Raw genomic sequence first — 10,533 nt, 5'->3', positions numbered from 1 at the left:
CCCACTGCAGGGAATGCTTGAAGAGATCTGGAGCTGAGGGGGGGTGAAGCATACAGATTTGTGAGATGAGATTCATATCAGGCAAAGGGAAGCACGGGTGCAAAGATCTTGAGGCGAAACAACTCACAGTATGTTTTCAGGACAGCAAGGTGGCCAGCGTGGTCGGAGCTGAGTGAGAAAGGGAGAGAGTGATGGGACATAAGACCAAGTAGATAATAGAGGACTTGATCACATAGGCCCATTTCTGCGTGAGAGGAGATAGCCCTGATGTGATGTGGTCACTGTGGCTGCGGTGTTGAGAGTAGACCAGAGGTGGCCAAGGACAGAAGCAAAGAGCCCAGTGAGGAGGCCCTTGCTGTAGGTCGGGTGACAGATGGTGGCTCAGACTAAGATGGTAGCAGCGGAAGAGTGGAGGAGAAGAGGTCAGATGCTGGAAACATTGTGAAGGTAGAGTTGACGGGATTTGATAATAAATTGCCTGTGGCTTTTTGAAGAAAGAGGACTCGGGGTAGGTTATGGTTTTGGCCAAAGCAGAAGGAGTCTTCCACTTACTGTGGTGGGAAAGACTACCCGCTAGGCATCGAAGTAAGAAAAGCACTACAAGAGTGAGGGCTCCTGAAAAGTCAAGGACAGAAATTTTTGTAAGAAAGAAAGTGTGAACAACTTTCTCACACACTAATGGGGGGAGGGTGGCATCTCTTCTGCAGCTGTGGCTACAGTTGCTGCCTGACACAGTCTCACCGACATCGGTGGATGTTTCTGCACCTTCAATGCCTGCTGGGTTGGAAGACAATCCTCCCTTCCTGAGAGTTGGAGACAATTCTCATACTTGACCTCAAAATGTCATGGTCCTCTATGTTCGTTCTCAGTTCCTAGTCTCTTGGAGCTCCACTAGAGACAAGACAACAGAACTCTCATCTTGCATTGGGAGACAAAGGGACACCCCATGAAAGGCTATATCCAAAAGGCTCCACCTGGCACACCCTGTTCAGCTCCCAGAGCAAGTCTAATAAGAAGAATCCAGCTTTCCCCATTCAGAGTGGTTCTTTCCCACCTAGAATGCTCCTTCACACTCACCATCTATCTCAGCTCCCCCTCTATGGCCATTACCCCCCCACGTCCAGTCTTCTTAGATAATCTCAAGCACTCCAGAGCTCACAGTGGCCCCGGATCTGGAAACTGTGCTGCGCTTTATTTAATGATCATGCTTTAAACAGTTTGTTGAAATAAATGGACTTACTAAAATGGTTGTACATTATTCTCAATTGTTAACTGTTTATTTAATGGCATAACCTGATTTTGCCTTTATATACTGTCACTAATTAAAATTCTAAGTTTGAAAGTAGAATTCTCTTGCAAGATCATCTTTTGAGGTCAACTCCTACCATGGAGTGAATTTCAGTACCTCAGTTCATTTACCTTGATCATCATTGTTCTATGAAGATATAGAGTAGTACTCAAGTTTTGTGGGCAACACACCAGCCAAATTCAAATCCATATTATTCCATCTCCTAGATGTAACACTGGGAACATTGCTTATTACCTCTATGCCTCAATTTCCTCCTCTGAAAAGCAGGAATAATAACTATGAGGATTAAATGAGATGAAGCATATAAAGCCTTCTGCATATAGTAGAAGCAGGGAGATGGAGCCTGCCCCAGCCTGGGTCTGTAAAAAAGGAAAATGTTGAACAGAGCCTCTTCTTATACCCAACGAACATGCAATGGTCATGTAGTATAGCAAGAAGTAAACTTTTATCGCTTTAAGACATTGAGATTGGGAGTTGTTTGTTACCGCAGCATAACCTAGTCCTAACTGACTGACATAGAAATTGAGATTGGAAGTAGGGCATACTGTAACAAAACCTAAAATTAGTGACTTTCACATAGTGATCTGTTGGTGGGTGGCAAAGAAACAGGTATCAAAGATTGAAAACGTGAAGATCTCTGTTATGCAGAGGAAAAACATTGGTTAAAAATGTTGCCTGTAAGGATGCCTGGATGGCTCAGTGGTTGAGCATCTACCTTCGGTTGGGGGCAAGACCCTGGGATTCTGGGATTGAATCCCACATCGGGCTCCCCACAGGGAGCCTGCTTCTCTCTCTGCCTATGTCTCTGCCTCTCTCTATCTGTTTCTCTCATGGATAAATAAATAAAATCTTTTTAAAAACGTTGCCTGTAGTCACTTGGGAAGAATTTCATGTATCTGTGAATCCTGTCTTGGTGGAAAAGATGGAAAACTTAATGCTAGTAGTGTGTTGCTGGCCGTTAGCTGAGAATTGACTGGCTTGCAAGTAGAAAGTAGAGTAACTCCTGAGTTTCAACTATGGTTCCTGGACTTTGAGCTTAATTCTGTGATGGGATGCCAGGCCTTCGGGGTTGTCAACCTTGAGCAAGGAGTGTATTTTGTATACAAAAAGGATCATAAACTAGTGCTATTTTCCAAAAATGTCCAGTCTTACTTGTAAGCACACGGCAGGATGGCACTTTCTAGGACACTTAATATTAGGTATAGGGAAGGCACAGAAGTAAACACAGTTCCTTTCAAGTCATGTTAAAAACATGGAGTTCTAGGGGTGCCTGGGTGGCTCAATTGGGTAAGCATCTGCTCAGATCATGATCTCGGGGTCCTAGGATCGAGCCCCCAAGGTGAGCTCCCTGCTCAACAGACAGTCTGTTTCTCCCCTTCTCCCTCTGCTCCTCTGCCTACTTGTGCTTTCTCTCTCACTCTCTCTCTCTCTCAAATAAATAAATAAAACCTTTAAACAAAACAAAACCATGGGACTCTGTCCTGAAAAAGGAGGGAAACTTTGAAGTGTTTTTAAAAGAGGGATGATAGAAGATGGGCTGGTCAGAATTGCATTCCCCACCAAAACTTAGAATAGGCAATGTTTTGTCAACAATAACTATGCAAAAATCTGAAAATGTGAAAAACATTAAAATACTCAAAACCTAACACAACATAATATAACATAATAACATATAATATAACAAAACGTAATATAGAGTAAAAGTGAGAATTCCCTTTCACCTGACCCCAAATCCCTCTCACTTCCCCAGGGTATTTTATCAATATTTTGGTGTGCATCTTTCCAGACCTTTGCCATGCACCTAAATACACACACACACACACAGGCTTCTTTTTTTACATTAATGAGATCATACATATAGATCTAACTAGATGGCTGTATTATAGGTATTCCAGTGTGTGGCTACACTATAATTTATTATCAATGTGCAATTATGATGTTTCCAATACTGTGTAAATATCCTTGTATACATCTCGTGTAGTTGCGAAGTTGAACTCTTTTTTTTTTAATTTTTTAATTTATTTATGATAGTCATACAGAGAGAGAGAGAGAGAGAGAGAGAGGCAGAGACACAGGCGGAGGGAGAAGCAGGCTCCATGCACAGGGACCCCGACGTGGGATTCGATCCCGGGTCTCTAGGATCGCGCCCTGGGCCAAAGGCAGGCGCCAAACCGCTGCGCCACCCAGGGATCCCCGTGAAGTTGAACTCTAAACCAAAGTGTACACCATGTATGACTCTCTTTACTTTAAAGTATGTATGACTCTCTCTAACACAACTTAATTTCTTTTTTTATACAGAAGTAAGATTAACCGGTCTTTGAAGGGTTATGGCTTTACTGCCACCTATGGAACCTTACACAAGCCAAGGGGCTGGAGCATTTGGACATTTCCCCCTATCATCTGTCCATTTTTCCCATTAGATCTGGTATCTCTCAGCTATTTCCTGTCCCACGTCTGGACAAGTGAGATTTTAGATTTCCCATGGCATATCTACATATCTGGATGGCATATCCCCTTTCTCCCTCAGGTGTTTCCAATACTGCACCCCTTCTGTTGTACCTTTAATTTTATATTGTCAAGGTTGATAATTTTACTTTCCATTTTTAAAGCACAGCTAATTCTTCTGTGCTTTGTCTATTAATTAATTCTAAAATTTAAAAACAAGTAGACATTTACATCACTATGACATATATTATGTAACAATAACAACAATATGTAGATTTTTTAACTTCGAGCTGAGTTGTGTGGTAGGATTATTTTTCCTGCTCTATGGATCTAAGCTCATGACTATACCACAAAAAGGGGAATATTCCTAGACTGAGGTTTGAATGGATTCCCTTTTTAAAAACTCCTATCAAATGCTTTTACCATATGCTCAAGAAGCCAACTCTCTCTATCTCTGTTTATTCCATCACGTTTCTTAATTTCCTGGAGTGTTCTTTTCTCCTGCTTCTATTTGAAATAGCTGCTCAGCCTGAAAAACTGCACAGGCATAATCCTGAGGCATTCTTTTTCTGCCCCCCTGGGTTAGAGACATTTCTCTCTAAGTCTTATTTCCTCATTTGTTTTACATTAGTTCCTCATTTTTCAAAAATACTGCATCAAGTGACTTCTCATAAAAGAGTTATGGGAGGTTAATTTTAGTAACGCCTAAAAATCTGAAAACATCTGAGGGTTCCAATTGCTCCACATCCTCACCAACACTGAAACTTTTCGATTGAAGCTATATTGGTGGAAAAGAGGTGGTATTGCTTGTGATATTAATCTCCGTTTTCCTGATGACTAATGATATTGAGAATTTTTCATGTTTATTGGTTATTTGATATGTCTTGCTGTGAAGTGGCTGTCCAAGTGGTTTGTCCATTCTTAGTTTTTTTTTGTCTCTGTTATAGATCTGTACAAATTCGTTATATATTCAGATTCTGAGTCCTTTATGGACATATGTATTATAAATATTTTCTTCCAGTCAGTGACTTGTCTTTTCATTTTCTTATTAATATTTTTTGATGAATAGTAGTTCCTAATTTTATAAAGTCTGATTTTTTCTTTATGGATAGTGATTGATCATTGTATAGTGTTTATTAAATCTTTGCTTATCCCCAAGATCATAAATATAGTCTCCTCTGTTCTAGTCTAGAAGCTTTGTTTGCTACCTTTTCAATTTAGGTCACTTAAGTCTATGTTTTCTCTAATTTTGGGGTGTAGTATGAAGTAGAGGTTGAGGTCCATATTATTCCATATGGATGTACAATTGCTCCAGCACCATTTATAAAAAAAAAAAGACCATCCTTTCCCTTGACTTAATTGCAATGGCACATTAATATATACTTATAATATATACTATTAACTTAAATACATACAAATTTGAACGTAACATATATATAAATGTTAATATATATCATATATATATTTGCCAACTTTTCTACTTTTGCCCCGACACCCCACTATCTTAATTACTATACCTTCATAGTGCTAGCAGGAGTATAAATTGGGACAACCACTTTGGAAAAGTCTGGCAATGTCTAGTAAAGCTAAACATACACTTGCCCTATGATCTAGGAATTTGACTCCTACGTATTTGCCCAAGAGATATAAATGCATGGTTACCAAAAGACAGACAAAAATGTTTGTAAAGCTTTATTCATAATAGCCAAAAACTGGGAATAAACCAAGTGTTACTAATGGAGAATGGATAAATCAATTTTAGTGGAGTCATACAATTGAAGATTACACAACGAAAAAGAACAAATTCCTGCCTCCCATTACATGGATGAATCTCAGGAATATTTTTGAGCAAAAGACACAAAACTGCATATACTACAAGATTCTGTTTCCATGAAACTCAAGAGCTTCCAAAAAGAAATATATGATATTAGAAATCAGAATAATGGTTACCTCTAGGGGGCAGGGTATTGATTGTCAAGAGGCATGATGAAAATTGGTTTCCAGAAATGCTCTCTATATTGATCTGGGTGGTGTTACACAGGCACCTATGTATGTACACATTTGTTGAGTTGTACATTTAAGATCAGTGTTCATTATATACTTTGCTTTACGTATGTCATATATCAATACATCAAGGAAAGGAAATGGAAGTCTGAAAATATTTTTGTTCTGCTTCACAGTTGAGTGTTTAACTAGGTTAAAGGACACAAACTGTGTGCTTCCTCTCAGGTTCCCTCAAATGCCTCCTTAAAGGCCCTCTTGGACAGAGCCCCATGTGTGTTGATTGCTCCTTTTCTTCCAGACCTAAATGAAATGTCCCATCAAAGTACAGGAGGTCTATTTCCTGACATGCCACCGAGGCTAGATGATACACTCCGAAAGTGTGTGTGTGTGTGTGTGTGTGTGTGTGTGTGTGTGTGTTTGTGTGTGTGTTGGGGGGGGAGTGGAAAAAAGGAAAAACTGTTTTTCCTTTTGACACCATTTCACTTCTGGTCACAAAATATGTGGACATTTCCCCAGACCGACCAAATGCCCAACATCAGCTGGGTGTCCTACAATTCACTTGTTCTGACACTTTCTACCTGGAGGTAACTCAGATTTCACAAGTTCAGAGCTGAGTCCCTCAATTCTGCTCCCATTTCAGATGCCAGTCATGAGTCTCAGGCTGTCATCTGTACTTCTGACTGACCGGCTGTAAGTCAGAGATCCCCTGACCCTCTCTTCAGATTTGATGGTTTCTTAGAGCCACTCACAGAACTCAAGAAAACCGTTTACTTATCAGATCATCAGTTCATTATCAAAAGGTTCAACTCAGAAACAGCCAGGTGGAAGAGGTGTTTAAAGCCAGGTATGTGGGAGGGCTTGACTTTTCCTGCCCTCTTGGGCTATGTCACCCTCTCAGCACCTTGAGGAGTTTAGCAACCTGGGAGCTCTCTGAACTCTGTAGTTCAGAGATTCTTATGGAGGTTGGTTCAATTATTAAATTAGTCTCCAGCCCCCCTACCCTCCCTGGAGAATGGGTGGGTAGGGCTGAAATTTCCAAGCTTCTAATCATGGTGTGTTTTTTCAAGAGACAGGCCTCCATCTTGAAGCCATCCAGGAGCCCATCAAGAGTCACTTCATTAGAACCAAAAATTTTCCTATCACTCAGGAAATTCCAAGAGTTTAGGAGTTCTGTGTCAGAAACTGGGTCAAAGACCAAACGTTAGAACCGAAGAGCCGTCTAGTGCCTTTATTGCTTAGGAAATTCCAAAGCTTTTAGGACCTCTGGCCAGAAGCCTGGAATAAAGACCAAAGTATGTATAGTACTGATTATATCACAATATCATGAAGGTCTACATTCCTTGAAGTGAACTCGACCGATGGAAAACAGGACAGGGATACCCTGCGAAGATTTTTAAAAAGAATCTATTTAAATATCACTCTAGGAATATTCCCTTTTTCGTGGTATAGTCATGACATTAGATCCATAGAGAAGGAAGAATAATCCTAGCATACAACTCAACCCAAAGTTAAAAATAGTAATACATATTATTAATATGTATATATATGTACATATATGTCATGTGTAACTGATTACTCAGTGGACCTTATCAATGTGATGATTTGTGTTATTTAGCTCAGATAAATTATCTCTTATTTCCTTTGATACTTTTCTTGTACCTGCTATCTCTATATTGTCTTTCTGGAACTTCTATTGGTTGGATAATGGACTCTTTTCAGTTCCATGTCACTTTTCTCCTCCTTTAAATCTGATAATCTCACATCCCTAAACTCTCTGGCATCCTTCAGGGTAAGTAGGGCATCTTTCTAAGCTTTGGCCTCCTCTTCAGATACTTCTGGTTTTGGTTTCCTCCCTCCTAATTCATGAATTACCATTTCTTTATTTTTTTAAAAGACTTTATTTATTTCCTTATGAGAGACACACAGAGAGAGGCAGAGACATAGGCAGAGGAAGAAGCAGGTTCTGTGTAGGGAGCTCGATGTGGGACTCAGTTCCAGGACCCCAGGATCATGATCTGAGCTGAAGGCAGACGCTCAACCACTGAGCCACCCAGGCACCCCAAATTATCATTTCTCTACCAACTATCCAGCTTCTAGAAATATATTGAAACCTTTTATCCCTTGAGGTCCTCATCCAGTCTTTTTGCAGGGTTATACAATTATCTATTTTTAATGCACTTTAAGAGCCTTGGGGGCGAGAGGAGGAAAATTGCTTAGGGTTGGTTCGCCACCTTAAACTGGAAGTATCTAAATGTTATTACATAGTTAAATCCGTCTTTGCCATGCAGCTTGCGTGTTTCATGACTACTTAACAGGACGATCGTTTTCTACATGTTAGGCATGTTTGTGATTCATTGGGCCAGTGTAAACTTTTAGAGACAAGTAATAGTTATCTGCTGTCTCAAAGCGATCAACACCCCTGCAGCAGACCTTTAACCAGAAAGTCAACACATCGTCATTTCTGCAAATGGCAAATTGTGTTTTTTAAATGCCACTAAGAAAGTGGAAAGTGAAAAAGTAGTTAGTGTAGTCTGTTTTTCGCTTCTAGCAGAAGACTTAAGGAATTATTTACGGAAAAATAAAAATTCGATTTTTCTTCTTTTAATGCCTTGAATATCACATAATTTTTATTTTCCCTCCCTGATTTTAAAGCAAACTAATTCTTTATTTGGATCTTTCAATCAATTCATAAATTTTACTTGGGCAGAATCTACACAAGTTCTCTTCTCCCCCCCCCCCCCAGAAATCTGGACATTACTGTACTGGAATTGTTCATGCTAATGATACAAAACTTACAAAAAATCAGACATATTAATAACATAAAACTGAAGCCCTCTGGGAACACCTGTTGCAAGTCATTCTCAATGTCTGCACTTTCTGGATGATTAAAGATTTACCCTTTAAACATGGGCATGGGCAAAAATCTTAACCATTACGTCTGAATGTTTGAGCTGACTTAACATGTTTCGTGAGTGGTCTATTAAACACGTGATTGCCATTGCACATATTGTACCAAATTGCAAGTATACACACAATGGTGTATACAAACTCTTCTCGTTTCTTTTCACTTACCACTTCTCATAAAGTATGGATTTGGGACCAAGCTTCCTAAGCTCGCTATGGCAAGTAAAAAAAGCTCTGGGTGAGTTTCTGATTGGTTTCACCAGAGTTTAATGTACTGTTGATGAATTTTAGTTCCATTTTCGTTGCCCAGACACTTCCTCCCTGCCCTCATCTCCAGTTTTTTACTTCTATTTCAGATCGTAAGACTGCCAGATAGCTTATTTCTACATGGATGAAACAATGTGCTAGGGATTGGGATAGAAGTGTCTAATATAAATTACCTGTATTTTCTGTATAACAACACCTTTAGGCTCTAAGAAGCCCAGGATTTTCAAAGCAAGCATAACTCCATGTAAGTCATGATGATTCTGAGGATATAGTGTTTTCCTCAAAGTAAAGTCAATAGGTACCCTATGGTAATTCCCATAAAAGTTTGCCATTGCAATGTAAGCATGAATATAGTCCCCTAAAACTCTCATATTGGACCCATCCATCTCTTTCATCAACTTTTGATATAATTTCTATCAGTAGCTTTGTCTCATAACAAATTGCTCTAAAGTTAGAGGTTTTAAACAAGAATTTTTTACATTTTCTATGCATCCAGTTACAAGTCATCTGGGTGATTCTGTTGATGTGATCAGGGCTCATTTATGCATCTGCAGTCAGCCATAGGTTGCCTAGAAAGCTCTGTTAATCTTGAGCTCTCTCGAATATGTCTGGTGTCTTGGTTGGGCCTGGTAGGCTGACTCTGCTCTGCCCTACATGTTTCATCTCCAAGCAAGCTAGTTAGGACATACTATCATGAAAAAGGTGAAAGAGCAAAAGATAGAGCAGAAGCATGTCAGGTTTCTTGAGGTCTAGACTCTGGAACTCACACATCAATTCTGCTGCATCCGATTGATCTGTGCAAGTCACAACAAGAGCCCAAATTCAAGGGGTAAGCCTACAGACTCCTCCTCTTTTTTTAAAGATTTTATTTATTTATTCATGAGAGACAGAGAGAGAGGCAGAGACACAGGCAGAGGGAGAAGCAGGCTCTATTCAAGGAGCCTTTTGTGGGACTCGATCCTGGGTCTCCAGGATCACACCCCGGGCTGAAGGTGGCACTAAACAGCTAAGCCACCAGGGCTGCCAGAGACTTCCTTTTGACAGAAGAAACTGCAAAGTCACATTGCAGAGGAGATGGATACAGAGACACGTAGAAAATTGAGGCCAGATTGCAATCAATTTAAGCATTATTTGCTTTTTTTACAAGCAAGGAAAAAGAACTGCTTTATTTTATTTTAATATTCCCCATTTCGTTTCTCTCCCTGTAGTTAATGCTGATACCATCTGTTTGTGTTTCATTTTTTCCCTATTCCCAACTCCTCACCCTTTGATATATAATACCTTAAAGAAGATGTCTCAAAATGCATTTTTTAGATAAACCAAATGGAATGTAAAGGTTGCTGAACATTTGCTACAAAAGAAAAAAGTGCAAAAACTCATAGTTTTAAAGGATGTTTGACAGCCTACTTCCACTTTGAGTTGGATGTGGTCAAACTTGCTGTTACCTTCAATCTCAGTAAAGTCCTGGGCACATTTGCCCTCACAGAATGAAACAGCAAGTAATAAATGCAGCATGAAGTTGGCAACACAGACCTCTGAGTTTAATATTTTAGCTGTGGGCTATGCAGAGCCTCCAACTGGAAAACAGAGTGATCAGATAGCTT

The sequence above is a fragment of the Canis lupus genome, chromosome X (genome assembly GCF_003254725.2).
Source record: "Canis lupus dingo isolate Sandy chromosome X, ASM325472v2, whole genome shotgun sequence".
Taxonomy (NCBI): Eukaryota; Metazoa; Chordata; class Mammalia; order Carnivora; family Canidae; genus Canis; species Canis lupus.
This window is presented reverse-complemented; position numbering follows the sequence as displayed.